The sequence below is a fragment of the Capra hircus genome, chromosome 4, assembly GCF_001704415.2.
Source record: "Capra hircus breed San Clemente chromosome 4, ASM170441v1, whole genome shotgun sequence".
NCBI classification, from domain to species: Eukaryota; Metazoa; Chordata; class Mammalia; order Artiodactyla; family Bovidae; genus Capra; species Capra hircus.
This window is the reverse complement of record NC_030811.1, coordinates 93895620-93922010: the sequence shown is the minus strand read 5'-3', so window position 1 is coordinate 93922010 and position 26391 is coordinate 93895620. Positions and strand designations below refer to the sequence as shown.

The window sequence follows — 26391 nt, the reverse complement described above, 5'->3', positions numbered from 1 at the left end:
AAACACTAGCTTTAATTTGTGTTAGGGTCAGATTATTAATAGCTTACACCATAAACATTATCCTTTTCAAATGATCACATATTAATTTATGAGAAGTATGTTTAGGATTACATTTTAAAAAACCTTTTAAGCGTTCTACGTTTTAAAGGATTCTGTAAGTATTAGTGATACTATAATATGGAATAGGTTATAGAAGTTAAAAAAAAAAAAAAAGTCCACAAAATGAACTTACTAACCGCTGAAGAGGATCACCTCTACAGTTCTCGGACCTACTAACTCTACGTCCCTTCTCTTAGGTTGGTTTCAGAGCGGACAGGGTAGACGCCACAAACCTAATTTATGTTCCCAGTAGCAGTCACCATATTTCCTCACGTTTCCCATTTGGTCATTAAAACCCCAAATGGAAAATTCCCTTGAATGATCCTTTAAACTCCAAGCATCTCTAGGGACGCTCCAGGTACCGCCCCACAGCGCTCTCCTCTCTCAAAAAGAAGTCTGGGAGCTGTGGAGCCTCCGACACGGCGCTGCGCGCACCTGAGAGGCTGGCGCCTTCGGCTCACCGTCCTCGGCCCGGCCGCGGGCAGCCCAGGGGCCCGGCACGAGGAGCGAGAGCCCCGGCCGCCCGGCCAGCACCTTGCGTCGCGCGTGGGCGTGTTTCGCTTCAGAAATCCCGAGTCGTCTCAGGCGCCCCGTTCTTCCCCGGGAAACAATCGCCGGTCCGGCCCGGAGTTCCCCGCCGCTCGACTCCAGGCGGCTCCCTGGGTTCCCCCAGTCCCTTCCGCATCCTTCCCGGCGTCTCGGCCGCGCCGCCAGGTGTCCCCGCACCCCGCGCTGCCCCGCGCCCGGGCCTCCCGGCTCTCCAGTGCTTGGGTCCGCGCTGCTGCCGCGGGTCCAGCCTCCCTTCCCACCCGGCTCCGCCCAGCCTCCGCCGCGCCGGGGCTCCCGGCCCGGCCTCCCAGTCTCCCTCCCACCTCCGCCCCCCAACCCCCTCCCAGAGAGTTGCTATTTTTAGCCGATCCTCCGCGCGCCGCCACCGGCTCTGCTCACAGCTCGCAGCCGCGCGGCCGCCCTCCCAAACCACCCCCCAACCCCGCGCCGCGGTGGCCGCGGCGGCCGCGGCGGCGCATCCCGCACATCGCGTAGCGCGCACCCAGCCCGCCCCGCCGCGCCCGCCGCCCTCGCCGCCGTCTCCTCCTCAGGCGCCTGTCGCGGCCGGTAAGTCCCTGCTGGCGGAGCAGCGGCGGTCCCTGAGTCAACTTTCAGTCACCCCTTTGCTTCTGCCTCGCCATTCTCTTCTCTGCTAACGATGGCTGTGGGGCGAAGAGGGAGAAGTTAGGGGGTCGTCGGAGCGGGGCGAAGGAGGGCGCGATAGCCCTGGCGGGAGCGGGCGGAGGTGAGTGGCACCACAGCCTGGTCGCCGGCTGGTGCCCGGGGAAAGCCCTGGGAACAGGGGCCGAGCGTCCTCCGGATGCTCCGCTGGATTCCTGGCTGGGGCTCCCCAGGTTAACAGAATCCCAGTCGGGACCCCGACACAGCTTGCCTGGCATCTCGCAGCCCGGAGGTTGGTGAGTTTAAGGGCGCCTTTGTCACAAGTTCGGGGCCAGGTGATCTTTTTGGTGCAGACCTTGACATTTGCTAGACTGAGGCAAAGGTTCATGCCCCCCACCCCCACCCCGACACACACCCCCCAGTGGATGCTGGAGTCGAGTTATGAATGAAAAGTTTGTACTGCCAACGTGTTGCTTGAGGGAAGCAACACTTAGTGGGGGTACCTTTGACGTTTCATGGGGGACCTCAGTTCCAAGTCCATACGTCTGAATTCTGTGTTTAAGAAAAGTTCTGGAGCCTGGGGCATGGGAGATAAAGCTGTTGCTTGGCTAGTGGAAGGAGAGTGATGAATCGTAAACTTCCTGAGGTAAACTGGTTAATTAAACGCCACCTGAGAGTGTCACAGCGGGGACCTGAGGGAACCGAGGAGGGACGGGGGCGTTCCCCGAGTGCCGAGCGGGCGGCGGTGGTCTGGCTTGGGAGGTTGCCCCCTGATCTGCAGTGAGCGGTCCGGGGTCAGAGGCCTGAGCGCGGGGACCGGAGCGGGACGGGGGAGAGGAGAGGGGCTGCGGGAGCAGAGGTCGCGGTTCCTGGGCTGTGGAACTGCAGATTCCGCAGAGTCTCCCATTTCCGGAAGATCCTTCGTGTTTGTTTCCCCTGCCGGGGAGGTGTGTATAATCTCTTGAAAGGAACTTTTAGATTAAGTAACTGTAACATTTTGAAATCTGTGAGAAATGAAATATCTACACAGATCTCATTGTATGTCTGTGTTGTGTGTAGTAATGCATGGGTATATGTAAAATGTGGGAGTGAGGTAAGAAGGGCTTTACAAGTTTAACTGGAAAAGAAAATGAAGAGTTAATTTATTTTTTCTCCCCAAGTGGCATAACAATGCTTATTCAACACATATTCTTGAAGTGCTGAGATTTATCATAAAGGTAAGATTTAGGAATTACAGGTATTTGGAGTATAATTATGTTTTCAAATCTGGCAGTTGTTGACATCTAGGAAAAGGGAATAAGTACATAGAGAATCTATATTAAAGAAAAATTATTTGGAAAGAAAATCCTTAGACATCTGAAAAGGTCTGGATGTTATTTTCTGACGTTCTAGAAATCTTTTAAATCCCGTAATTAATAACAGCACAGAATAAGTTGCAGTTGGTAAATGAGGACAATTAAAATTATCATGTTTGGAAGGGATATCTTTTGAACTACTCTTTGGTACTTTGGATGTTTATTATGAAAATTATTGTGATATTTGCTTTTTACCACAGATAATTAGTCCTTCTTTTCCTTTTAAACCACTGTTCCAGTTTGGATCAATTTAATTACTCAAACATCAAATCACTGACATGCCTTCTGGAAAGCATTTTTTTTTTTTTTTGGAAGGCATTTGTATTTAAAATGTTTAATAAGAATATTATATTTTCAAAAGGACAATAATTTTGTCAGTTGTAAAGCTTTCTTGTAATTTATTTTCATCCATTTTGTTTGAATGAGGCAAATCTCAAGAAGAGAGTCATTTTCTTGGGATATGTTATTTTCTGTGTAGGGAAAAGTGGATGTTTTCATATGTGTTTCAGTCTCAAACACGTGTATATAGAGTAGGAATCCTGAATCTGACTTTTGATATCAGCCTGCCAGCTAGAGGGAGAGATGCTTTCCCCTTTCTCTTCCTGAGTCAGTCATCCCTGCTACAGATTGGACACCGTTAGATGCATACATTGTTGTGCAGAAGGAAGTTTAGAGTTTTAAGCTAAGTACCAGTTTAAGGTTAGGAGGGAGGTGGGCTTTTTGCTTTTCTTTTTTTCCTTCAGTTTTCCTGTTTCTCTCCTTCTGCAGTTGATTCAGCCTATTGGTCTGGTCTTTATTGGAAAAATCAGACCAAATAACTCTGGCTGGAGAGTGGCATATTTAACTGCTGTCTTCTATAAAAATAAGAAAGGCTCTTCCAAAATTAAAAAGGTTATTTTATAAATTGTCGCAGACTGTTGCAATTGTTTTATGCTAATTATTATGCTCGTTATTATAGTAGACAGAGTTGCTTTATGAAATTACTGGCACTATCTGTAAATACTTATTGTGTATATTTGGCATGTATTTGGATAATGTTTGGGTTTTAAGGAGTTTTAAATCATGAAGGTAACTGACCAGATAACCTTTTTAATTAACTAGTTTAAATGATACACATAGTTCACATTTATATTAATCTCTATGTTGAAGGTTGTTTTAGGGTTGCAAAGTTTTTATTTCTTTTTATTAGCATTACTTCTATTTTGAATTTGTTTAAATATTACAACATATTATATTGTAATTTACACTTGCTCAGTGGGGAAGGTGTAGGTTATTCTTAAATAGCGATACAGAGAAGTAGCTAACAAGGAGAGTCATTTGAGAAGCATATGGACATCATAAAATCCTTCTGTATGTAGCATCTGTACCTTCTCATTAGTGAAATATTGTAGTCATGGACATTTTTTGTTATTACATCCAAATATGGCTTTTTATTTTTGCTTCCATAGAATGTTTTAAAAATGTAATTTATATGAGTATTTAAGTTAGTGGGAGCTTTTATTGTTTGAAACCCTTTCCTTTCAACAAAGACATCATAATTTTTATTGTGCATATCCACATACTGTTGTTTCCTAGCTTGGGGTATAACTGTTACCTTTTCTGGTGATTCTTCAAAACATTTGAGAGATAGGTAGGAAGATACATCGTTCTCATTTTCAGAAGAAGGCAGCAGGTACACTGATAGACCCAAGGTCACACACCAGTGAATCAGTGTGAAGCTGTGGATAACATCTATATTTCCTGTATCCTGTTCACAATGGCAAGCTGCTCCCATGGCTATGCTATGACATTTCCATAACTTAAACTTTCCTAGATGTTTACATAAACCTGCCTTTTTTTTGGCTCCACCTCAGGGCATACTGAACTTCCAAAGTTCAGTATGCCTTCCAAACCTGTGCCCCCTGAAGTGGAAGTGTGGAGTCTTAACCACTGGACTGCCAGGGAAGCCCCACACTTTCCTAGATGTTTAAAATGCTGAACTTGGTAGACGTGCAGGTAGACTTTATGCCAGTCAATATAGTCCTAGCTTGCCTGCTGGTTGGGGAGAACCAGGACTCTTGTAACTGGTTTTAAATCAGTTATACCCACCTCTGAGGGGTATCCATTCTTGCAGTCAGTCCATATCCCACACATCCCTTTGCCCCCTTTTCAACTGCATGCTGCCCTTTTACTGGTCAGAGCTGCTTTGAAGTTTATCAGCATAGTTGTTAAGCTTGAGGATCATCAGGCTCACTGGTGAGAGAACTCAGAATGTGATTTTTGAAGAGCGTATTGACAGAGAACAGTAATGGAAGTCCACTATATAAGCAGCTAGTATCAATTAAGGTACATGTTGTTTGGGGTGTTAGGATATCTGCTTTCTTATATCAGCTCTGCTTCTTTAAATAGAGAGTTTATGCAGTTATCTAGTCATTTCTTTCTGTATAGATCTCTTTCCTTGATAAATCAGACTTTAACAAAAAGAAAAAGGATAGCAATTTGTTCTTCTCTATGGAAGGTATTAAAACTTTTATGACTTTTTCTTTATGCTCCCAGATAACCTCTCCTTCAAATTTCACCAGAATTATTGGGAGTAATTGCCCACATGATTTGTAAGAGGCAAGATGATAGACTTTTTATATCAAATTATTAGATTTAAAAGTATAATACATTATCCAGGATGCAGAAGAAATCTTTGCAATTTCATAGACAATAGTATCGATCATATGGAATCTTACACAAGCTCTCATGTATTTGATGAAAGTACTTCCAGTATTTTTGAATAAGCAGATGGTACCAGGAGCTCTATACTGTATTAGGTTAATGTGTGTGTGTGTGTGTGTGTGTGTGTGTATACATAAAACTGCTCTTTCCCCCAAATGTATGTTTTATGAGAGCTCATTAAAATCATTTTTAAATGTGAGATATTGAAAAAGAAGTGACTATTCAAGGGTGACTTGCTGTTTACTATAATTAATTCTGTTTAGAACACCCAAAGAAGAAAACTCCCATTCTTTATGTTCTTTGCTGTACCTGAGAGAGTATAGGCTGCTGGTGAGATTGAGAAAAGTTGAGGTTACTGGAAATGATATGTTCTTCACATTTCTACAGAATCTGTGGTAAGAAGATGGGTGTAGACTAACCTAGTTTGAATGGAATAGTGATGAGTGGAATTTGAATTGGCCACTAGAAGAAGAATAAGATTCGAATCACTCAATTATCACTGAAGATATTTGGTAGCAAATCATCGAAATTAACTTTAGTTACTTTAGGTATTACATAAACTTAGTAGACATTATTGACTCAGTTTGTTTTCTGTTGCTTTGTAACACGTTACTATAAATTTAGCAGCTTAAAAAACACATACTTACAATCTCAGTTTCATTGCTCAGGAGTTCACACATGGCTCAACTGAATCCTCTGTTCAGGGATCTCACCAGGTGTTCATCAGTGCTGCTGTGTTATCAGAGATTCACTGGGGAAAGACCTGCTTCCAAGCTTTCTTACGTTGTTGGTAAAATTCATATCCTTGTGATTGTAGGACTGAGGTCGCCATTTTCTTGTTGGCTATCAGAGACCACTTACAGCTCCTAGAACTTGCCTGCTATTCTTTGCCACGTGACCCTCTCACAGGCATGAGTGACCCTCTTACAGCATGGCATCTGCTATTCAAAGCCTATTAGAAAGAGTCTTTTGCTCCCATATGCTATAACATATATGAATAACGTGACATCACCTTTTCATATAACAATCTAATCAAGAGTGACATCCATCACTTTTGCCACCTTTTATTTATTAGAAGCAAGTCACGTGTTCTACCCAAACTTAAGAGGAGGGAACTATACAAAGATATGATTCATTGGAGGTTACCTTGGCATATCTCCACCGCATTGACTAGTTCACAGAATCTCTGGGCTAGACAGCAGACCTGGCTTAGAAGCCACTTAGTCAGAAAGGTGCTCAGAATCACTCTGAAGAACTGATTCCGTCACTGTTGGCACACCAACTTCTAGAGGGGAAGGTGGACTCTTTCTTAAGAGAGAATACGCCACATACAATAGTGGCGTTCAGTTGTTTATGGCCAGAAAGAATGATGTATTCACTGCTACAGAAGGAAGGAGAAATATTATGAGCAAATGACTGCTTAAGGAAATGATGAAGTTTTTAACCAAGGTAGGCATGATGACCATCTGGAGATGGAATTGAATTGTAGAGTAGCTAGAGCTATGCAACTCTTTAGAAAGAAAACTCTTTTGGGATTTAGGAGAATGGTGGTGGTGAGGCCTCATTTAGGAGTGGTTATAAGCAAGGAGTCTGAATCACTGGTGTGAATGTTAGTCTAGGAATTAATTAGTCTCCAATGTATTCCACGTGGGAAAGATTTTTAAGGGACTGGTTCCACCAATCCTTATAGGGAACCAACCCTGTGATTTGGAGTCCCACAGAGTGGTCTCCTTTTATCTTAGAGGCTAGAGACCCTCTTACGTCCACTGTACATTTGTGGCCCAGTGACTATGGGGCATTGTTTATGGGAATGGGGGTCAGTTGAGCATAACTAATGTCCAAACTCTTTGCAGGAATGATTTTATCTAATCTTCCTCTCATCTCTAGCAACTGAGTTCAAGTTTCCCTAGTTCCACCTCCTCTTTCTTCCTTCCTCTCTCTCCAGATAAATGGAGGCTTTGAAAGGTGAAATGCTAATAGTCATTTAGATAGGAGTGGAACCAGGGTTTGAATGTAGGTCTGATTTGAAAACCCATAGTCTTGTAATACACATCCCATACTTACATGTAGTAAGCGAAGTTTCCAGGGCAAAAGCTTGAGGTTTTTTTTTCCCATTGAAATGAATGTCAGCACTACAGTTGCTCTTGGATTCCTTCATTCATCTTGAGAGAGCTGGGTACTGGAAGACGAGGGTTAGAGAGTGAGAGAGTGTGCTGCATCTGCATTCGTTTATTTCCCCAGCAGGAAGTATAGATGATCCTTATCCCTTCCATACAAAAAGTAAGAATTTGAAAAAAAAAGTAAGAATGTGGAGTGGAGTCTCTGTATTTTTATTTCTACTTATCGTTTTGGCAGAAATCAAAAACTCTGTGTCTCCTTTCTCTCCTATATGTAGATTTCTCCTGTTAAATTCAATCAGGAAACTATGAATTCTCATTGCCTTTTTGGTCATAAGGTTCTTTCTATAGCTTTTTCAGTAGATGCCACTGTTTTGATCTACTTGAAAAGTCTATTGAGACTTTCCTCCTTTGTTCTTCTGTTACTCAGTTCCCCTTTCTACTCTGTGGTGCCTCTGAATTCTATTCATAGATATTCTACTTTTTTCCCCTTCTGTTTTATGTACTTAAATCTCTTCTTTAAATGGATCCAGTTCCATTGATCGGAATCATTGGCCCAGATCCCCTTGCTGCTCTATTGCAAAATACAAGCTCAGTGTGGGACTCATCTGTATTCTGTTAATTTTACAAAGTTGTTCCCTGTGTCCCAGCATGGATTGAGGAAGATTTCCTGGGTATTTGAATATTTCCTTTAAGATTTGCCTGGGTATTTGAATCAAAATATAAGTATTTAAAACTGGGTATCCCTGAATTGCACTGATTAAGGTAAGGTGTATACCTATGAACCATTTATCTGTGGCAGGTAGGTAGGGTATTGGGATGGCACCATCGTGGCTCAGGTATCTGCCCTTCTGGAGTAGGACTGTTCTCAAAGAGGGAAATTGTGAGCCACTCAGCCTGGTTATGGGTGACTACAGTAACTTCATCAGAGCAAGCTACAGCTCAGGAATTTTTGAAATAAATACATTTCTTCACACAGGTTTTAGATTTCTGACTGAGCTTAAGCTAGATTTGACTCTAAAAGTCAAAGCTCCTTAGTGTGACACCTAGGTTCTCTCAGAGACTGGACCTAGCCTAGCTTTATTATCTTTCCATTTTTAACTCTTGCCACTCCCTGCCTTACACCTTTAAGGATTTAAGGCTTAAGCTTGGAGCTACCAAGTGGTTTAGATTTTAGATGATGGGAAAGACAGCTTGAGAGAGTAAATCAACCTGTAAAGAAAAGATGTGCATGTGTGCATGTGTGAGTGTGTGAGTATGTGTATGCATGCATGTGGTGGGTAGGGAACAAGTAGTGAGAGCATTTCAGTTTTTCAGTTCCTGCACCCATGCATTCTCAAGGCTGTTTTATCACTGATTTTTCTGGGATTATGTTATATGACTAATAAATTGAATTTCTGCCCCTTGTAGTCAAGAGTACTCTGTAGTAGAGATTTCTGTTAGCCAAGCATTTGCAGTGTGTTTTTTGAACCTACTACTCCCAGAACTACCATATCCATCTCTTACTTAACTCACACTTTTCCTCCTCTGTGGTTTTACTTAAGAAACTGCCCCTTTTCGCTTTCCTTTTTCTCTGGGCCCAACTTATGTCCTTCTTTTGTGATGCTTCCTTTTGATTTGGGCAGTCACGGTGATCTCGTTCTCCTCTGAGTCCTGCAGTAATTTAGGACTATGACAATGGTTCACACAGGCTTACAAGTTGAATTTTAGTATTGATTTGATTAAGAAAATCCATAATAAAAAAGGCTACCTTATGAGTAAAGTCTTTACAAAATTGGCCTTTTATTAATCAGAACAGCATCTTTGTACTTCTGAAATATAATGTGTGAAAGTCACTCAGTTGTGTCCAGCTCTTTGTGACCCCATGTACTATACAGTCCATGGAATTCTCCAGGCCAGAATACTGGAGTGGGTAGCTTTTCCCTTCTCCAGGAGATCTTCCCAACCCGGGGACTGAACCCAGGTCTCCTGCATTGCAGGCAGATTCTTTACCATCTGAGCCACAAGAGAAGCCCAAGAATACTGGAGTGGGTAGCCTATCCCTTCACCAGTGGATCTTCCTGACCTGGGAATCGAACTGGGGTCTTCTGCATTGCAGGCAGATTCTTTACCAACTGAGCAATTAGGGAAGCCCTTGAAATATGGTAGTATATTTAATATATGGAACGATTTATTTTTGTATTTTGTATTTATTTATTTTTTAATTTTTATTTTTACTTTATTTTACTTTACAATACTGTATTGGTTTTGCCATACGTTGACATGAATCCACCATGGGTGTACATGCGTTCCCAAACATGAACCCCCCTCCCACCTCCCTCCCCATAACATCTCTCTGGGTCATCCCCAAGCACCAGCCCCAAGCATGCTGTATCCTGCGTTGGACGTAGACTGGCGATTCGATTCTTACATGATAATATACATGTTACAATGCCATTCTCCCAAATCATCCTACCCTCTCCCTCTCCCTCTGAGTCCAAAAGTCCGTTATACACATCTGTGTCTTTTTTGCTGTCTTGCATACATGGTCGTCATTGCCATCTTTCTAAATTCCATATATATGTGTTAGTATACTGTATTGGTGTTTTTCTTTCTGGCTTACTTCACTCTGTATAATTGGCTCCAGTTTCATCCATCTCATCAGAACTGATTCAGATGTATTCTTTTTAATGGCTGAGTAATACTCCATTGTATATATGTACCACAGCTTTCTTATCCATTCATCTGCTGATGGACATCTAGGTTGTTTCCATGTCCTGGCTATTATAAACAGTATTGCGACGAACATTGGGGTACATGTGTCTCTTTCTATTCTGGTTTCCTCGGTGTGTATGCCCAGAAGTGGGATTGCTGGGTCATAAGGTAGTTCCATTTGCAATTTTTTAAGGAATCTCCACACTGTTCTCCAAAGTGGCTGTACTAGTTTGCCATCCCACCAACAGTGTAGGAGGGTTCCCTTTTCTCCACACCCTCTCCAGCATTTATTGCTTGCAGATTTTTGGATCGCAGCCATTCTGACTGGTGTGAAGTGGTACCTCATTGTGGTTTTGATTTGCATTTCTCTAATAATGAGTGATGTTGAGCATCTTTTCATGTGTTTGTTAGCCATCCTTATGTCTTCTTTGGAGAAATGTCTATTTAGTTCTTTGGCCCATTTTTTGATTGGATCGTTTATTTTTCTGGAATTGAGCTGCATAAGTTGCTTGTATATTTTTGAGATTAGTTGTTTGTCAGTTGCTTCATTTGCTATTATTTTCTCCCACTCAGAAGGCTGTCTTTTCACCTTGCTTATATTTCCCTTTGTTGTGCAGAAGCTTTTAATTTTAATTAGATCCCATTTGTTTATTTTTGCTTTTAGTTCCAGTATTCTGGGAGGTGGATCATAGAGGATCCTGCTGTGATTTATGTCGGAGAGTGTTTTGCCTATGTTCTCCTCTAGGAGTTTTATAGTTTCTGGTCTTACATTTAGATCTTTAATCCATTTTGAGTTTATTTTTGTGTGGGGTGTTAGAAAGTGATCTAGTTTCATTCTTTTACAAGTGGTTGACCAGTTTTCCCAGCACCACTTGTTAAAGAGATTGTCTTTACTCCATTGTATATTCTTGCCTCCTTTGTCAAAGATAAGGTGTCCATATGTGTGTGGATTTATCTCTGGGCTTTCTATTTTGTTCCATTGATCTATATTTCTGTCTTTGTGCCAGTACCATACTATCTTGATGACTGTGGCTTTGTAGTAGAGCCTGAAGTCAGGCAAGTTGATTCCTCCAGTTCCATTCTTCTTTCTCAAGATTGCTTTGGTTAATCGAGGTTTTTTGTATTTCCATACAAATCTTGAAATTATTTGTTCTAGTTCTGTGAAAAATATGGCTGGTAGCTTGATAGGGATTGCATTGAATTTGTAAATTGCTTTGGGTAGTATACTCATTTTCACTATATTGATTCTTCCGATCCATGAACATGGTATATTTCTCCAGCTATTAGTGTCCTCTTTGATTTCTTTCATCAGTGTTTTATAGTTTTCTATATATAGGTCTTTAGTTTCTTTAGGTAGATATATTCCTAAGTATTTTATTCTTTTCGTTGCAATGGTGAATGGAATTGTTTCCTTAATTTCTTTTTCTACTTTCTCATTATTCGTGTATAGAAATGCAAGGGATTTCTGTGTGTTGATTTTATATCCTGCAGCTTTACTATATTCATTGATTAGCTCTAGTAATTTTCTGGTGGAGTCCTTAGGGTTTTCTATGTAGAGGATCATGTCATCTGCAAACAGTGAAAGTTTTACTTCTTCTTTTCCAATTTGGATTCCTTTTATTTCTTTTTCTGCTCTGATTGCTGTGGCCAAAACTTCCAGAACTATGTTGAATAGTAGCAGTGAAAGTGGGCACCCTTGTCTTGTTCCTGACTTTAGGGGAAATGCTTTCAATTTTTCACCATTGAGGATAATGTTTGCTGTGGGTTTGTCATATATAGCTTTTATTATGTTGAGGTATGTTCCTTCTATTCCTGCTTTCTGGAGAGTTTTTATCATAAATGGATGTTGAATTTTGTCAAAGGCCTTCTCTGCATCTATTGAGATAATCATATGGCTTTTATTTTTCAATTTGTTAATGTGGTGAATTACATTGATTGATTTGCAGATACTGAAGAATCCTTGCATCCTTGGGATAAAGCCCACTTGGTCATGGTGTATGATCTTTTTAATGTGTTGCTGGATTCTGATTGCTAGAATTTTGTTAAGGATTTTTGCATCTATGTTCATCAGTGATATTGGCCTGTAGTTTTCTTTTTTTGTAGTATCTTTATCAGGTTTTGGTATTAGGGTGATGGTGGCCTCATAGAATGAGTTTGGAAGTTTACCTTCCTCTGCAATTTTCTGGAAGAGTTTGAGTAGGATAGGTGTTAGCTCTTCTCGAAATTTTTGGCCCCAGGCGTCGCGGGACCGCCCTCGCGTGCGGGTGGCGGTGGGATCCCGCGCTGGTGTTCCTGGGGGCCTGGCCGCGTTGCCCGGTCTTTTTCCTCTGGTCCCCGGACGGCGCCCACGTCCCTATCCCGCGGCCCCCGCCGTGCGTGCTCGCCGGCCCCTCCCCGCCGCCGCATCCAAGGCCTCCCACATCTAGATAGAAAGGAGAGAAGAGAGGGCTTGGCTTCTTAATGAGCACTCTCTTTAAATAAGACACCATAGGATGAGTGGTAGCAAAGGTGACTGGTCTGAATAGTGTGAACCTGTGCTGTGCTGTGCTTAGTTGCTCAGCCGTGTCTGACTCTGTGGACTGTAGCCTGCCATGCTCCTCTCCTGCCACATCCATGGGGATTCTCCAGGCAAGAATACTGGAGTGGGTTGCCATGCCCTCCTTCAGTGTATCTTTCCAACCCAGGGATTGAACCCAGGTCTCCTGAATTGCATGTAGATTCTTTATCATCTGAGCCGCAGGGAAATCCAAGAATACTGAAGTGGGTAGACTATCCTTTCTCCAGGGGAACTTCCTGACCCAGGAATCGAACTGGGGTCTCCTGGATTGCAGGTGGATTCTTTACCAGCTGAGTTACCTGGTAAGCCCAGTGTTAACCTAGGTTATCCTTATTAAACATTTCACTTATGTATGTAGGAACACAGTACAAAATACAAACACTTTTACTTACAAATTTCACAAATTATAAAACCAAAGCCAATGAGAAAATATTAAATGTGAGCAACAGAGTTGATGAAATTAAAAAGGAACAACATTGAATTATTTTGCAAATGATATTGTATTGTTGAAGTTACATTGCCAGTATTGGCTTTAAGAGTATAAATGATGTTGCCTCAGATTCTATTCTTATTTAATCTGTTTCTGTTTTATATTAATATAGAAAGTGTCCTTTTAAAATGTAGATTAAAAATTACCATCAAACCTTCGTTTGCTGGTTCAAGGTAATCAGACTTCATATGTGATGAAAACTCTTTACCAGTAAATAATCTTCAAATGTCAGTTTTAATGAAGTGTCACCATAACTTCTTTTTGTTCTCTTAGAGATGTGATTAGCATTGTGAATTTCCTGAATTCTAAATCAAATGTGTAAGCTGTACCCGAAGACTGCAGGAGTGGAGAACAGGCCATATAGGAGCTCCACAGAGACAGGATGAGCACATCATCTTTACTCTCAACGTGATGGTGATTTTAGCCACTGTGATGCAGGCGCTTTTGGATACCTCTGCTACCATGTGTTCTGCGTGCATGCTAAGTCGCCTCAGTTGTGTCCGACTCTTCGTGACCCCGTGGGCTATAGCCCACCAGGCTCCTCTGTCCATGGGATTCTCCAGGCAAGAGTACTGGAGTGGGTTGCCATGCCCTCCTCCAGGGGATCTTCCCGACCCAGGGACTGAACCCGTGTCTCTCATGTTTCCTGCATTTGCAGACGGGCTCTTTACACCACTGGAGCCACCTGGGAAGCCCTACCCTGTGTTCTCTAACATCTCAATTCATCCTCACCTCCTCCCCACACCCCACCCCATCAGACTTTATTTATTTAGCAAACTATTTAGGCCTTCACCTAGTACAAGCATGATTGAGAACACCAACAGCAGGTGCCAGAATGAAAATTCATTGGTGGTATTTAGTTTTAAGATGCTTATCCAGAAATTAATTAGAATGCATTTTTTAGATTATCATTCCAATGAAAACACAAAATGGAAGAAATAATTCCACATCAAACTCTGTGGATCTCAGTTTGAAGACATAGTCTCAAATATTAATTGCCACTTAAAATGTTTTACTTCTTACTCTGTGTTGTGTGTCATTTTTGTTGTTTAGTTGCTCAGTCGTGTCTGACTCTTTTGTGATCCCATGGACTGTAGTCCACCAGGCTTCTCTGTCCATGGGATTTCCCAAGGAAGAATACTAGAGTGGGTTATGGTTTCTTTCTCCAGGGGATCTTCCGAACCCAGGGATAGAACCTGTGTCTTCGGCATTGGCAGGCAGATTCTTTACCACTGAGCCACCGGGGAAGCCCTGTGTGTCATTAGCCAGGTTGTAAGCCCCTTGAAGGCAGAGGGAACTTGGTTACTGTTTTTTTGTTTTCTTCTACATCACTAAGTGCATTTCTGATAGTTGGACCCAATACCCAATACCCAAGTATTTGGTATTTGATCAACTCTTTATAGTCATTATTTCTTACTGTTCTTGTGAGGTCCTTGAAAGCAGGGAATGTTTTGTTTTAACCTATGGATTCCAAATTCCTAGCATAGTAATTCTCACATGAGGAATGCTCAATAAATTGTTCTACAAGAAAGAATGGGTGAATTATTGGCTTTCTGTGTGTGTGTGTATATGTGTGTGTGTGTTAGTTTCATCTTTCACATGCAAGGCATCTCCAGTAGCTGTATAGATCAGTGCTTTTCAATAGAAATCTTCTCTGTCTGTGACTTTTGAGCACTTGAAAAGTAGGGAGTTAGGCTGAGAGCCTGCATCATGTATTTTTAGTTACATATATATATGTATACACACACATGCCTGACATACACACACCCACACATACACACACACAGACACACACATATATATACTTATAAAATGTACAGTAGTAGCCCTTAGGGGCTTCCCGGGTAGCTCAGCTGGTAAAGAATCTGCCTGCAGTGCAGTAGACCCTAGTTCAATTCCTGGGTCGGAAAGTTACCCTGAAGAAGGGAAAGGCTTCCCACTTCACTATTCTTGGGCTTCACTGGTAGCTCGGGTGGTAAAGAATCTGCCTGCAATGAGGGAGACCTGGGTTCGATCCCTGAGTCAGGAAGATCCCCTGGAGGAGGGCATGGCAACCCACTCCAGTATTCTTGCCTGGAGAATCCAATGGACTGAGGAGCCTGGCAGGCTGCAGTCCACAGGGTCACACAGAGCTGGATATGACTAAAGCAACTAAGCAGTAGCAACAGCAGTCTTTTATCCATGGTTTCACTTTCTATGGTTTCAGTCACCCATGGTCAACTGTAGTCTGAAAATATTAAGTGAAAAATTCCAAAAATAAACAATTCACAAGTTTTAAATTGCATGCCATTGTGGGCAGTGTGATGAAATCTCTTGCTGTCCCACTCTGTCCTGCCTGGGATGTGACTCATCCCTTTGTCCAGTGTATCCACACTGTATATGCTTCTGGCCTGTTTGTCACTTAGTAGCTTTCTTAGTTTTCAGATTGACTGTCTCATTAGTGTAGTTCTCGTGCTCAAGTAATCCTTATTTTACTTAATAATGGCCACAAAGTGCAAGAGTAGTGATGCTGGCAGTTTGGATATTCTCTTACTGTGCCTAAGTTATAGATTAAACTTAGTCCTAAGTGTGTGTGTATACACACACACACACACACACACACACACACACACACATCTGAAAAAACATAGTGTATGTAGAGTTGGTACTGTCATATTTTCAGGCATCCTCTGAGGATGGAATGGATGAGGAGGATGGAATGAGGAGGTTGGAATGTGTCCTCTGCAGATAAAATGGGGATGGGACTACTGTACAATCATGTGGCCAGTAGGCAGCCTAGGTCCAGATATAATGACTCCATTCTCAAACTCATTTGTTCACATCTGCAGCACAGCTACATTTTTTGGTTGAACTTGAATGTTATCGTTATTTCTATGACTTTAAACATGGTGCAGTACATTCCATCAGTTTGGTTTCATTCTTTTCCCAGATACCCAACACTGCATGTTATCTCTTCATTCATGTCACCATCTAATTTGGTTTTTTATCATTTCCTTATGAGTCTACAGGCCTGACACTGACTGCTTTACCAGATAAATTTTATATTCACTTTTCTTAATGGCTCAGATTTCCTTGTATTTGCTAGTCCCACTATTTTAATCCTTTCTTTCCTAATAAACCATTTAAACTTGGATTCTCCATATCACTATGATGATCATCATCTAAAGTGATGTTTATGCTATGCTAGCCTTTATTTGATGTAGTAATGTATACTGTGGAGAAGCAATGGCACCCCACTCCAGTACTCTTGCCTGGAAAATCCTGTGGGTGGAAGAGCCTGGTAGGCTGTAGTCTATGGGGTCGCTAATAGTCGGACACAACTGAGCGACTTCACTTTCACTTTTCACTTTCATGCCTTGGAGAAGGCAATGGCAACCCACTCCAACGCTCTTGCCTGGAGAATCCCAGGGACAGCAGAGCCTGGTGGGCTGCCGTCTATGGGTTCGCAAAGAGTCGGACACGACTGAAGCAACTTAGCAATGTATGCTGATATTCTGAAAAGATTTTGAGTTCACCATATTCTTAAAAAATGTATTTGAATATTCCTTCTCTTCTGTTGATTTCTTTGTCTTTCTCGTTCTTTTTCCCTTTCTGGTATAGGAGAAGAATGAAGAAGTATCATATGAATTTAAAAACATATAACTAAGTCCATATGTAAGATGTAATTCCACCATAACAAGCTTCACAGCTGGTGTCAAAATACATGAAATAAATACAACAGGATTTTCTATTTAGAATGGGAGAAATTACTTCCAATAAGTAGCCAAAATCTTTTATGCGACTGTGGCACTTCCAGAGCAAGACTTAGACTAAAATCCGTCATAAATTTATTGAGGTTCGGTGTTGAGTATATTCATGTGTATTGGTTCCGTTTATTCTTTCAAGAATGCTGAATCTAGTAATATGTAATGGTTATAGAGACATGGAACAACAGACTGATTCCAAATAGGAAAAGGAGTATGTCAAGGCTGTATATTATCACCTGGCTTATTTAACTTCTATGCAGAGTACATCATGACTGGACTGGACTGGAAGAAACACAAGCTGGAATCAAGATTGCTGGGAGAAATCAATAACCTCAGATATGCAGATGACACCACACTTCTGGCAGAAAGTGAAGAGGAACTAAAAAGCCTCTTGATGAAAGTGAAAGAGGAGAATGAAAAAGTTGGCTTAAAGCTCAACATTCAGAAAACGAAGATCATGGCATCCGGTCCCATCACTTCATGGGAAATAGGTGGGGGAACAGTGGAAACAGTGTCAGACTTTATTTTTCGGGGCTCCAAAATGACTGCAGATGGTGACTGCAGCCATGAAATTAAAAGACGCTTACTCCTTGGAAGAAAAGTTATGACCAACCTCGACAGCATATTCAAAGGCAGAGACATTACTTTGCCGACTAAGGTCCGTTTAGTCAAGGCTGTGGTTTTTCCTGTGGTCACGTATGGATGTAGAGTTGGACTGTGAAGAAGGCTGAGCGCTGAAGAATTGATGCTTTTGAAGTGTGGTGTTGGAGAAGACTCTTGAGAGTCCCTTGGACTGCAAGGAGATCCAATCAGTCCATTCTGAAGGAGATGAGCCCTGGGATTTCTTTGGAAGGAATGATGCTAAAGCTGAAACTCCAGTACTTTGGCCACCTCATGCGAAGAGTTGACTCACTGGAAAAGACTCTGATGCTGGGAGGGATTGGGGGCAGGAGGAGAAGGGGATGACAGAGGATGAGATGGCTGGATGGCATCACTGACTCGATGGACGTGAGTCTGAGTGAACTCCGGGAGTTGGTGATGGACAGGGAGGCCTGGCGTGCTGCGATTCATGGGGTCGCAAAGAGTTGGACACGACTGAGCGACTGAACTGAACTGAACTGAACTGAACTGAATATTCAAATAAATAGAAATGAATCTGCTGACAAGCAGAAACACTTTAGAATTTTCTATTCATCCTCTACTGCTGGAGATTTAATAGTTGTCTTATATGGCAAAATTTGAATGCACAGATTTTGGCATGGGACTTCTTGCTTTTTGTTCACTTTATTTTAGACTAAAATAGTAGTTCCTAAACTTGAGTGGGCATCAGAATTTCATTTCAAGGATGCTGAGTTAACCTATTTCCAAAGTAATTTGCCTTTATTAGGTTTTCGTCTTGAAGTCTACTTTTTCTCTTACTACCCAAAAGACACATCTCCTTTGTATATTTTAATTTCCACTTTCATTCTACTATAGAGCTACTCACTGAAATAACTTTTAGGTATGCTTTTGAATAGATTTCACAAGACAGGAGAAAAATTCAGTAGCTGTGTATAGAATTTTGCACTCGTGAATCGCCTACTGTGCTGTGGTTTTATGATTGCTTTCATCTACCTCTTAATGATGAGAACTGCTTTGTTATCTTCTCCCTCTAACCTTCCTAATAAACATTCTCGTAAAAGCCCAAATGATGTATATTATGTTAATTGCTCATTTTGAGCTGGTTTGGGGAGCAATGAAGGCAACATTGTTTTGTGACTTGTGCAATAAATATAATTTTAATTTACTTATCTGTTTGACCCAATTTTAAACAGTTACCTACATTAAATATTTGATGAATTTAACTTTGTAGTGAAACAGCAGTTGTTTCCTTTATTTATGAAGTTCAGCAAAAGCCATTGCCGAACCTTGTGAGATATTTCTTTACTAGAACATCATTTTCAAATTATTGCTTTTTCTGTGTGAAAACAAATGTATTAAGTTCAACTTAAATTATATTTTCCGTAGCATAATGCTAAGACTACTCAAGCCAAATAGAAAAATGTAGGCCACATGGCATGAGATATCAGAAGAATGGTTTTCAGATTTTAATTTCTCTAGAATAGTAGCTCAGAAATATTCTTGTGTGAATTTGTAATTTTCAAGTAACTATTGAAAACACAGTAACATTTATTTCTGTTTTTCTTACATATCTTATAAACTTATGGGCTTCCCAGGTGGTTCAGTGGTAAAGAATCTTTCTGCCAATGCAGGAGATGCAGGTTCAGTCCTTGAGTCCGGAAAATATCCTTGGGAGGGAAATGGCAACCCACTCCAGTATTCTTGTCTGGGATATCCCATGGACAGAGAAGCCTGGTGGGCTACAGTCCATGGGATTGCAAAAGAGTCGGATATGACTGAGTGACTAAACAACAGAAGCAGTCTCATAGACCACATTCTACATTATCAGATTAAACAATAATATTTTTTAAAAATTTACTTAATAAAAGCAAGTCTCTTATGTTTACTCATGTAGTTGCTATTGTCAGTGCTCGTCCTTCTGTTTATTCCTTCAATTACTTTCATGCTTTTTACACCATTTCCATTTGGTGTCATCTTCTGTGTGAAGGACTTCCTTTAACCTTTCTTATATCACAGGTCTGCTGGTGATGGATCTTTTTAGCTTTTATATTTTTGAAAACATTTTAATTTCACCTTAATTTTTAAAGATTTTTGTTGGATATAGAATTCTAAATTGGCCTTTTTCTCTTTTAAAATACTTTAAAGATGTTGCTCCACTGTTTTCTCACTTGCGTTGTTTTTTTAGTGAGAAATCTGCTGTCATCCTTGTTTTTGTTACTTTTATATATAACACGTCTTTAAGGATTTTCCCGTTTTCATTGGTTTTGAACAATTTGATACAGGATGTGTCTGGGTTAAACTTTCTTTAAGTGTCATGTTTTGGGCTCATTGAACTTATACCTGTGGGTTTATTATTTCCATCAAGTCTGAAAAAACTAAGTCATTATTTTTTGAGAACACGGCTTCTTTTTAAAAAATTTAATTAATTTATTTATTATTGTGGACTTTCTGTAGTTGTGGCGAGCAGGGACTACTCTTCATTGTTGTGAGCAGGCTTCTCATTGCAGTCGCTTCTTTCGTTGTGGAGCACAGGCTCTAGTTGCCTGGGCTTCAGTCGTTGTGGCACACAGGCTCTGGAGCACCTGGGCTTCAGTAATTGTGGCACACAGGCTCAGTGATTGTGGCTCAGGGGCTCTAGAGCATCAGCTCAGCATCTGTGGTGCACAGACTTAGTTGCTCCACAGTATGTGGAATCCTCCCAGAACAGGGATTGAACCTGCATCAGCAGGAGGATTTTTAATCCATTGGGCTACCAGGGAAGTCCAGTCGTTACTTCTTCAGTTGTTTTTGTTTTCCCTCCACCCTTTTAGGAACTCCAATTACAGGTATATTAGAATTACTGATGCTGTTTTAAATTTTTAAATTAATTTTTTTTGTGTTTTATTATGGCTAGTTTTTATTGCTGTATCTTTAAGTTAACTACCAATAATCACACTTAGTGTGTTTTTAATCTCATACATTGTAGTTTTCATCTCTTGAAGTTTGGTTTGAGTGTTTTAAAAGTCTTCCATGTCTCTATTTAATTGCTTCAAACATATGGAGTAAATTTATAGTAACTGTTTTAATGACCTGGTCTGCAAATTCTAATATCTTTTTTAGTTTTTGGTCAGTTTTTTAGGTTGATTTTTCTCCTTATTATAGGTTATATTTTCCTATTTCTTTGCATGCCTGGTAATTTTTGGTGAATACCAGACATTGTGAGTTTTATCTTATACAGTGCTGGATATATTTTATATCTCTATAAATCTTCTTGAACATTTTTTTTTAATGGAAAAAAGATTAGTCTCTGAGTCCTCTGCCCTAAACTTGGTGAATTATCAGGTTTTTCGGTCTGGCTGGTGGGAACCAGCACAATTGCCTGCATTGTGTGTTTCTTTTCCTTGCTGTGGGTTGTTTCCTCGTATATATATGCTGATCAGTACTCCGCTGAGTAGCTGCAGAGGTATCTACAGATCTTTAGAGATTGCTCTCTGTTTGGCTTTCCTCCCTCTCATACTCTGTCCTGAGAGTTTTAGCTGCTCTGATTTATCTGATTTATCAGATACATTTCTTCAGTTCAGAGTTTGTGCCAGGCTCTGCCTCAGTTTTCCTTTCCAGAGCTGGTGTCTGGAAGCTGGGTGAGTCATAGGGCTAATGTCATCAGTTTCTCATTTCTTAGGGTTCACATTATGCTTTTCTTGTCTTTTTTGAAAAATAATAGTTTTTAGTATCTTGAAAACTATTATACAGTAGTTTCATTTTTTTTTTTCAGGCAGGTGGGCAGTTCCCATCATTGTTACTGTTGTGATTGGAAGTAGGTATGCTCCATTCATTTGCTCTTTCTTGTAACATCCTATTGGTTAAGGTAATTTTTGACACAATTTATGTATTTAATACTCAATTTAATCCAGTTTATTGTAGTATTCTTTCTACTTTTCAGTAGTTTCCAAACACTGTAATGAATACTTTGTAGTGTAAACATGTTTTCAACAATTGTTTTAATAATTATGTCCTACATTATGCTTGATGATATTAATCATTGCCCTGGCCATTCAAAACTATTCTTTTTTTTCAAAACCATTCTTCAAGCAAGCCATTCATGGAGTGGGTTGCCATTTCCTCCTCCAGAGATCTCAACCCAGTGACTGAACCGATGTCTCTTATGTCTCTAATTTGGCAGGTGGGTTCTTTACCACTAGCGCCACCTGGGAAGCCCATTCAAAAATTAAGATGTTAAATTTGTTAAACATAATAATTTATATGCTTTTAAGTGGATAAAATGGAGAAGGCGATGGCACCCCACTCCAGTACTCTTGCCTGGAAAATCTCATGGACAGAGGAGCCTGGTAGGTTGTGGTCCATGGGGTCGCGAAGAGTCGGACACGACTGAGCGACTTCCCTTTCACTTTTCACTTTCATGCATTGGAGAAGGAAATGGCAACCCACTCCAGTGTTCCTGCCTGGAGAATCCCAGGGACGGGGAAGCCTGGTGGGCTGCTGTCTATGGGGTCACACAGAGTCGGACACGACTGAAGTGACAGCAGCAAGTGGATAAAAAATGCTACTATAGGGAAGTACCTAGTTTTTCTTGTTTTTTTTTTTTTTTTTTTTTTAAGGAAGGTTGAAGCTAAAAAGCTTTTAAATAATATACTCTTGAATTTGTAGATCTGAATCATTATAAAACAGCCAATAAATTGCTATCTTAAATTCTATAACTTTTTAAGGAGTTCCTGTTTTTATATATATATATATATATATATATATATTTACAAGATTCTGTAGTTCATGGATAAGTCTTAAAAGAATTGTTCACATATCAAGCAGTAGTGAACCATGTGCTGGTGAACTATTTCATTTTTAGTTTTTTTCTAGTATTTGATAAAATATAGTATTGTGAACTAATATGAGAATAAGTGTCAGAATTCAGGAGCATATCTTGCTATAGTGCATACTTATTATTTAAAGAGTTTTCTGGCAGTAAGGGCACAATTGACTGTGTTAATTTAAAAGAATCTTTGAGGTAGTATAGTTCCATATGCTGTAGGAATATGTCAATGATTTTTTTTATTTTATAATTTGAGTTTTTAATGTAGTCTTTTGAAAGCTAGTTGTTAAGCATGGCAAGAAGACTAGAATTCCTTTAGAATTCTTAGGAAAATAATTTTGTAAGAACAGATTAAAATTAACTTTAACTTTCTTCAGCACTGTCATAAATACCAGCACGATGAAGCCAAAATTGTGGCAATGTTACATTGCTGTGTTTCCAATATTTAAGCATAAAGGTTAGGCCAGATTTATATTCCCTTGTAAAACTGAACCAAAATATAAATTATTTATAGAACTTTAAGAACAGAATCTTAAAAAATTGAATGCCACTCTGTGGAGGAGACCGCTAGTTGTCTCACAGTATCCCCTTTCTCCATCGTCCTTGGATGCAGAGCCCCTGAATTTTCACTGGGGATAGACCCCTACAGAATAAAGATGACATTTCTCAGCCTCCCTTGCAGCTAGGAATTATGCCATGTGGTATATAGTGCTGGTTGTACAATGTAAGCAGAAGTGACTTGTGTGACTTCCTGATGCCCATCAAAGGCTTGGGGTGCTCTCTCCTTCCCCTTCTCAATGGCTGGGATGTGGATATGGTGGTATACTCACTTGGACTTGCTGAAGAGGCCAGCCCTATAAAAATGGCAGAGCAACATGATTTTTTTAAAAGTCTGGAATAGTGATGATGACTTTTTGAAGCAGAGCTGCCATAACAGCTTGGGGTTTCATATGAGTGACCAAGAAACTTCTAGGTTGTTTAACCAACTGTGTCCATGCTCTAGTTGTGTCTGACTCTTTGTGACCCCTGGACTGTAACCCTTCTGGTTCCTCTGTCCGTGGTATTTCCTAGGCAAGAATACTGGATTTGGTTGCTATTTCCTTCTCCAGGGGATCTTTCTGACCCAGGAATCGAACCCATGTCTCTTGTGTTTCCTTCATTGCAGGTAGATTCTTTACCACTGGGCCACCTGGAAGTCCTAAGCCACTGTTAGTCTGGGTCTCTGTCGCATACCAGCAAGTTTTTTCTTTATAGGGAATATAAGTAATTCCATTTTTAAGTTGTCAGCTTGAGAACCAGTGGTCTTATATCATAGAGATCCAAATTTCTTCAAAGGATCTCATTTTTTAAAAATTGTACTATTTCAGTGTTTATAAGCTGAAGAAAGAAAGTGAAAGTTGCTCAGTCATGTCCGACTCTTTGCAACCCCATGGACTATACAGTCCATGGAACTCTCCAGGCCAGAATACTGGAGTGGGTAGCCTTTTCCTTCTCCAGGGGATCTTCCCAACCCAGGGATCGAACCCGTTCTTTACCCGCTGAGCCACCAGGGAAACCCATCTGACTCTTTTTCTGAGAAACTTAAAGATTTGAGGTACATAATCTTACTGACTTTTGGAGGAAACAGTGTTTGGGAAGAGAGAGAGACCTTTTTCTTTTAATGTTCTACTTTTCACAGTTAGCAAATATTTTTTTTCCATTTTCCCATGCTCTTTATTTCGTAGTTGTCAAAGTCAGATCCGAAGTCCATGTTTCATTCTGCAGTGGGCATGGCTCCTGTGCTAGTTCACTAGTCCCCTTCTAGCAGTCTGTTGTCCCAGAGCCACTGGGAAGTCACACCATGACAGTCTCATCCTCTGCTTCTGCTCTCTCCTTCGTCTCATCGTGGAATCTTCTCGAATCCACCCCTTCCTTGTGGGCATACTCTGATTCTTGGCTCACTGTCCCTTTTACTCTGTGTTAGAGAGATCACAGATTGACAGCTCACGGGCATGTTTTGTTGATATTGCACAGAACTCAAAGAAATGTTTTATCCATTGGCAGTAGTTAAAGATCAGGATGTTTAACATGAAATCCAGATTTTGGCTTCTCTTTCTGACAATACTGCACCTGCATTCCCCATCACATTAGGTGGTTGGAGCTGAGGTATAGCTACTTCTTTAGAGTGGATGTATTCTTTCTTCTTAGTTATAGCCACCCCTTTCCACTCCCTATTGCTTACATCTTATATGTTTTATTTATTTCCATTACTCGTCTGATCTTTTAGGCATTTAAGTTTATGATATTTATCTTCCTGGGTAATTTAAGTTTTAAATCAGTCTTTTCTAAAAGTTATATCACTTTTCTTCCCCTTCCTTTTTAATTCCAATTCCTCCTCTCCATCCCTACTACTGCTCTGCTAGTTAGACTGACTTGTTTCTTGTTGCTTACTTGCAGTAGGATTCTAAGTCTTCTCTGCCTTTTTTTTTTTTTTAAATCCAATTCCTTTAAATCATTCCCCATACTGATTCTGGAGTGACCTCTTAAAAATTAAGAATTTAATATGACTTAAGACTTTGAGTGTCTCACCTGCCTGCTAGATGACTAGACTTTTTAGAATTGATGTGAATATAAAATGGTGCAGCCACTTTGGAAGACAGTCTATCAATTCCTCAAAAAGTTAAACATAAAGTTACCATATTAATTAGTAATTCCACTGCAAGTTATATGTCTAAGGGAATTGAAAACATAGTTCTAGACAAAAATGTATATAAGAATATTGCTAACTATGAGCCAAGAAGTGGAAACAATCCAAATGTCCACTAACTGATGAACAATAAATGTGGGATCTTCCTCCAATGGTCCATAAGGAAAAGAACGAAGTACTGTTTCATGCTACAGTATGGATGAACCTTGAAAACATTATGCCAAGTGAAAAAAGCCAGATTTATAAGGCCCTTTATAAGGTCATATATTGTATAACTCAATTTATATGAAATATCCAGTGACAAAAATAAAGCAGTGGTTGCCAGGATCTGGCAGGAGGGGAAATGGGATGTAAGTGCTAATGGATATGGGTTTCTTTTTTAGGGTGATAAAAATGTTCTGGAATTAGATAGGGCTAAATGGTTGCAGGCTCTGAATATACTAAAAAAATCACTGAGTTACAAAGTATAAAGGGTGAATTTTATGCTATCTGAATTATATCTTAAAAAAAAAAATCAGAGACCATAGCAAATCTGACTTTTGCTCATCTCCCCAGTCTCATTTCCTGGTATTTTAGTCCTCTCAGTTCTCTGACTTGCCGCCTCCCCTTGTGCTGACCTCTTAACTGCCCTCAGAGTTCCATGCTCAGTACTACCCATTTACACAGTTTTGCCAGAAGACTCCTACCCACTTTTCCCTCCCTCTCCCCATCTAGAGAATTCCTAATTTTCCTTCAAATTTTTCTTCAGCTCTCACCTCCTCTGGAATTTCTTCTTACATATCAGTGCTGGATTAATTGAGAGGAAGATTAGGTATATTCTCCAGAGCAAGGCAGGAGCACCCTACAAAATGAAAAGAGATTAACTTGGAGTTAATCCAAATTTTGCAGTCAGAAAACCTAGAAAGAAGCTCTTTTAAATTTCAGTGGGCATGTAAGTGTTCATGTTTTATAGTTTTTAATTTTAAATAAAATATATGAACTGAGTGTAGGTGACCATATTTGAAAGCAAACATCATGTCAGAGTCTTAATCCAGATTGCCTGCCTCCCCAGTTCACCCTGTATAGGCTAGGAGCATCTCCTCTGTGACCCCCAAACACCCTGGACAATCCTTATCACCCTGGTAGTGTAGTGTAATAGCGTTAGTCACTTAGTCATGTCTGACTCTTTGCGACCCCATGAACTGTGGCCCACCAGGCTCTTCTTTCCATGGGATTCTCCAGACAAGAATACTGGAGTGGTTTGCCATTACTCTCTCTAGAGGATCTTCCCGATCCGAGGACTGAACCCAGGTCTTCTGCATTGTAGGCAGATTCTTTACTGTCTGAGCCATAGAGAAGATCTTTATCAC

General features: G+C 40.5%; 1 protein-coding gene across 1 annotated transcript in view; it reads left to right on the top strand.

The window, feature by feature from the left end:
• HDAC9 (histone deacetylase 9) overlaps window positions 1103–26391 on the top strand; it is a 1067937-nt gene continuing 1042648 nt past the window's right edge. Inside the window, exon 1 of the mRNA XM_018047346.1 lies at window positions 1103–1215. The gene's annotated coding sequence lies outside the window, so the exon portion shown is untranslated. The remainder of the gene's footprint in view (window positions 1216–26391) is intronic.